The following is a 6,066-nucleotide window of genomic DNA, read 5'->3' on the forward strand; positions in this document are numbered from 1 at the left end:
ATTTCTATTTAGGATTAATAGTAGAGTTGTTATCTTATAAAACAAAAAGGGGGAATTGTAGGTACAAAAATGCTGTTAGTGAGGATCTTCTTGTTATTTTTCTAAGTCCGTGAGAGACTTTTCTCTCTCACAGAAGAGGTAGCAGGGAATGTAAACAACCAAGCCACCTGCAACCTTGGAAAGTCTTGTTTATGGTATAGTAGAAATATTTTGATAATGGATGTTTTAGGATTTTGGCCAATCACCCCCAAGGGGTGGCTGCTCCTTTGTCCAATTAGACTATGAAGAAAAAAGTCTATAAAAGAGTTTGTAAAATAATTAAATAAATCAATCTTGCTGCACAATTCCTGCCTGCTGGATCTTCTCCTCCTCCTCCTCCCTATGGCTGCGGGACACGGTGATATACCGTAGGAACCAGGCCCGCGGTAATAGAAGGGTAACACTTGACAGTGATGTGAATTTTTATCTTGCAAATTAGCATTGCAATTCGCTAACTGATCTCTTTTTTCTGCCTCCAAATCAAGAGTGAGGAGTGCCAGCCAAAGGAAAGCTAATGTCACAGGTACAACTTCACCAAGGTGAGTGACTTAGCATGAAAGATCATGAGGCTTTATTTATGTCTGAAAGCCAAAGTTTGAGATGACCCCTCTAAATCTGGAACTGGTCTGCTCACTTGGAGCTTTGATGTGAAGAGATCTGGAAATTGCTGCCTGGAAGCAGTTTGTCAGTTCAAACATTGTCTGTCATAAATGTCTTATTTGAAATAGATTTGTCACTGAATTCCTGTTCTCTGTATTCCAGCAGCACAGTATTTTTTGCCTAGGTAATAGCTAACAAACTTTCCTCTGCTGTTTATTTTCTCACTGAAAGTTTTTAATCCCATTAAAAGCCCTGGGGAACTTAACAGTTCTCTATCATTTGCTGAGAACCATTAATCAGGACTGTGTTGAGCTACAGTTCATAAAGGTAAATTAGAAGAGAACGTAATACTAAGGCCCAATAATAATGTGTTTAGTTAACAGGGATAAGTTTACAGCCTCATATTCCCCTGGGAAAATGACCTCATGGTCTGCACTGTACCACTTACTAAAGCCACATTCAAATTACGTTGCTTTAATGGAGGGTCTGTAGGAAAATCTTTCACCTCACAGGGAAGAGTTGAGCAATTACAGAAAAAGGCAAAGGTAAAGCTTCCAATTTAAGAGCGGTCTATAAATCTGCCCCGCCCTGTTTCCTGCAGTCAGTTCCTTTTGCAGAGAGGTTTTAGATACCAGGACTGTATTACAGAATTTCAAGTTTTCCTCCTGCCATCTGCAAAGAGATGTTCAGAAAGACTATACTGAAATATACATGAAGAACTGGGTTTTTTTCCATAACTACTGGTTTCACACACATCTCAACTCCAGACCTATAGTCAATGCCTGATGTGTATTTCCTCACTTTTCCTCATACCTTCTACTAAAGGAATTAATAGCCACCTGGGTGTTTTGGGACAAAGGGGAGTAAGAGTTGTCTCAGCTGCATATCAGTGCACTTTCCAAAGGAGGCAAGTACAAGAAAATCTCCATTATGGTGAGCAGAAAGAATAATAATATCAATATATAAAGTCATGTGGCTCTGTTGCTATCATGGTGGCCCAAAATTCCTACCTATGGACGGAGAACAGAAAGCCAAAGGTCCAGTCATAAACCATAGAATCACGGAGTGGTTTGGGTTGGAAGGGACCTTAAAGATCATTCCATTTCACCCCCCTGCCATGGGCATGGACACCTTCCATGACCAGGTTGCTGAAAGCCCTGTCCAACCTGGCCTTGCGATGTCCTACCTAGCCCTACCAGTCCTGAAAAAAACTGTGGTAGGTAGTACCCAGGAGTTTAGGAAGGATTCCAAGGAGGAAGGAAAACTACCTCAAGTGTTGGTTGTTTGGTTTGGGGGATTTCGTTTGTTTGTTTGTTTTGATGATGTTGCTTGTTGTAAAGCATCTTAGAAGGTATACATCTCTCAGTGTATAATTCTAGCAGAACAACCACTTCAGTTGTTACTCATTTTGTGCTCAGCTGCTCAGTTGTTTGACAAATAGATAGGACCAAAATTCTTTGAAGGAGTTTGAGTATCATATAACCCAGATCACCATTTCATGGTGGGTTTATTGAGGGGTTAATTCTATGCTTTCCTACACAGGGACTTTGCCTCATTCCATGCACTGGTAAGTGACCTTCCTGAAGAATTTTTCTACTTCTGTTTTCTGCTTGTCCTCTACTTTTCACCCCTTTGCTCTGCAGTCCTGAGGTGTTCTGGGATTTGGTAGAAAGAAAGTATTTGAGTATTACTGTATCCCCCAGCCGTAGGAAGGAGAGGAGAGAGATCCAGCAGGCAGGAATTGTGCAGCAAGATTGATTTATTTATTTATTTTACAAATGCTTTTATAGACTTTTTTCTTCATAGTCTAAAAGGATCAGCCGCCCCCCTGGGCTGGGGTGATTGGCTAGAATTCTAAAACATCCATTGTCAAAATATTTTTCTACCTTACCATAAACAAGGCTTTGCAAGGTTGCAGGTATTCATAGTTTATAGAACTCTACTACTATCTTCGTGAGAGTGAAAAGTATTTCACAGGCTTAGAAAGAAGCAAGAAAAATTCTTGCTAACAGCATTTTTGTATCCACATTTGAGGAGTTCGGATGATTCAAAATCTGCACGGTGGGAACTGTGCAGACATGTACAGGCATGGCCTGCTGGATGGTCTCAGAGCAGAAAACTTCTGTGAGAAACTCCCAGTGATGTCATGTTTTCTAAGGCACCATTATAAACTTGAATTTTTTTTAAATCTTGGAATGACTCAGAAATCTGGCACTGTCTGAATTATAAGCTTGGCTGGTATGGGATGAGCATCTCCAGTGGGTGGGAAGGTAGGCTTTGACATTAGGAGTTCTACTAGTCCAGCTGAAGATGAATTTAAGGCACCAAGGTGAAAAAAAGAATCCATAAATACCAAGTGCTGGATCAGAGCTCAGAAGTCTCAGGCCAACTAATGGTCAGGGATATAAAAGTTATGACTAAACCACAGTATGTTATCTAGTACAAGGACATATTGTGGTAAAAAGCAAAAAACCCTTTATTACACTGTGCCAGCCACTAAATAGAGTATTTTTCCCAATATATTTCTGCCCCACAACCCCTCTTAAAATATAAAGTGCTTCTGGTACATACTCAAGTCATAATTAAGGAATTGATATACTCATTTATATGAGAGATTTTTCTCCTTGATACTGTCACATTCCCCATGTAATTCCCAACAGATTTAATCCAATTTCCCAATAATTGTTCATCGTTTATATTTTGTTCGCAATATGCAAGTCACCTCCGTGTTATCCCATGGATATGCAGGCAAGGAAAACTGCAGTTTCAGAGTACTTACCAACTACTAAATAACCTGGAAAACAAGGCCCAGGCTATTCAACCAGAACAATCTTCTTTTCCCATGGAACAATTTTTACCTTAATCCTTATCTCTAAAATCATGGCAAAAGCACCCTTCTCACTATAAGTGGTAGAATGATACATTTTACTTTCATCTGAAAACTACTCAGAGATGATGCTGGAATTGTTAATTATATGTAGTATTGGATTGAATGTAAGATTTATTTATGGAAAATAAGTGAGGATGCTAGTAAACCAGTGGAGCTTCAGTGGGTACCATGCAGGCTCTGTGTTAAACAAAGCAGACATCTGATTAAAAATATGCAATTTTTTTATAGATCTGGGTACTTGCTAGCAAAAAGTCAGTTTTGAAGCATGACAAGTGTCAAATGTACCTTGGAATTTTTTTTTTTTCTTCCTATTTTTCCCTTAAATTTTCAGGTAGCTGATGACTCAGAAGGATTACCAGAGACATAGTTCCTCCACATCTTTAGCAGTTCAGAGACCCTGACTAGGTCACTTTTTCCTGTATTTATCATCTTCTCCAGCTGCCAGTTCTTCCTTAACATTACTTTGATAATTAATCTGCTCCAAACACAAGATCTTATATGTTTCCAGATTTTTTTTAACATGGGACCCGCTGCAGCGGAGTTCCTCAACCTGAGCTGACTATTTCAAATTCCATTGCCATCTCAGCCCCCCCCAATAATGTCACTGAAGAATGCAAATGGTATCATGGATATCATTGCATTGTGGTAAGGGGATGCAACAACCATAGAGAGCAGGAAAAAGTTGTATTTTTTTTTAACTGACATATAAAAGCTTGCAAATAATTTTTCTAATATGGAAAGACTGCAAAAAAATATAATGAGATGAGATAAACTCCTGGCATAATTATCATTCATGGGGGAAAGGGAAGAGAAGAAGCATTCCAGGACAGTAAAACTTATCTGTTCTACTACAGAACACAGTCTGCAGTTGCACACAAAATAAGCAAAACTCCAATAAAGAGAAGAATTTGAGATCCAGTCGCATTATTGGCTGTTCCAAGGCATCTCCTGAATACGCCGCTGCAGAGATAAAGCTGAAGGAAGTGAGAACATGTAAACACTCTGCAAAGACCGCTGTGAAAGCAGAAGGAAAGACCTACTAAACTCATAATACAAAAATTAAGCACAGCAATGGAAACTGCCTGGTTTTGTTCTTAGGAGAAGCCAAATGAGAAGTTTTCTAGTACATTCCTGAATGTGAGACAACTTTAGACCTTTAGATATTTATAATCTCCTGGAATGCCCTCATGCCTATAAATGAAGAAGCCCAAAAGCCCTGGGCCTTGCATGGAATTATGCAGAAAAGGCAGAATGTGTCTTTTCAGACAAAAGTTTTCAAGTGTTACAGGTCTTGAGACCCATCTCAAGTAGAATAACCAGTCTCCCACTAAATAGAACAAACCCAAATTAATGAACTAAATTTTGCTAATTCTCTAGTTTGTAATGTGAATCTCACAAAGCCAGGAGAGAGCTTTGAACCACTGGCTCTCATGCAAACCACGCACACACCCAAGCTGCTTGGATCACTGGGAGAGCAGATGAGCAGTAGTGCTGGTGTTTACTCCGTGACCTTTTACAGCTGCCATAAAATGGTTCATCTCCCTCCCTTAGGGCTAGTGCAGACATTTGCTTTGGCTAGTGGAGCTGGCAGGCTGCTCATGAGAGGCTCAGCAATGCTTTAGGAATGGAATTTGTCTTCGCTCATCCTTTGGGTGTGGCAGCAGTCTGCCACAAGAGGAGAGAGAGAGAAGAGGAGGTAAAAAATACCACACCTGTGTCTGTAGAGGCCAGTTCTGGTGCAGTTATATGGGAGAGAGTCTTGTGTGAGTCCAGCAGAAGCACAGTGGCCCTGCTGTGCTGGTAAAGATGAGCAAGGGCAATGAAGTAAAGATGGGCTAAGCCATGCTGACCAAAAAGAACAGACCAAAAATAGACAGCAGTGGGTCAGCATCTTCATCCTGCACCAATCCTGCCCACAGCAGAGACAAACAGTGCTTTTCCAAGGGCTTGCTAAGGAACTTGAAATTTTTCTATCCCAGCAGAGGCTGTCAGCCTCAGAAACATCTCTAGTGCATCACTTACGGAAGGATAACTTTGCTCCCAAAGACTTTTCCTTGTTTTCAATAGGAATGCCCATGTTGTACGATCATGCTGGTAATGGTTCACAGAGCATCTACACCGGGACATCGATATTAGGTAGAAGTTTAATGTGCAACACACATTGATCTTGGTTTGATGTAAATTAGGATAAATCATGCAGGAAGATGTTCCTCTGCACGTGCTAATGACTGCTAAGGATCACCATCATCACCAGACAATGGGAGATTCAGAGCAACTCTCTATATCAGTTTGTCCCCAAAACAGGAACACCTCTCTATTAAATAGATGAATAGAGGGTGCTGTAGGGCCCTCACCTGCTCTGCTGTGAGGTTTTGCAATTTTTTAAGCTGGCTGTAACATATAACAAAGAGAGAAAAACAAAGCCAAACTGTGAGCAGAAACAGCTTATGAGTTGCAGGCTGCTGTTTGATAATGTAAATGGTTGGTAAATGTAATGATCTTTGTCAGGAAAGCAAATTTAGTAAAACCACATCTGC

This window comes from Corvus brachyrhynchos, unplaced genomic scaffold, assembly GCF_000691975.1.
Source record: "Corvus brachyrhynchos isolate BGI_N302 unplaced genomic scaffold, ASM69197v1 scaffold155, whole genome shotgun sequence".
Classification (NCBI taxonomy): domain Eukaryota; kingdom Metazoa; phylum Chordata; class Aves; order Passeriformes; family Corvidae; genus Corvus; species Corvus brachyrhynchos.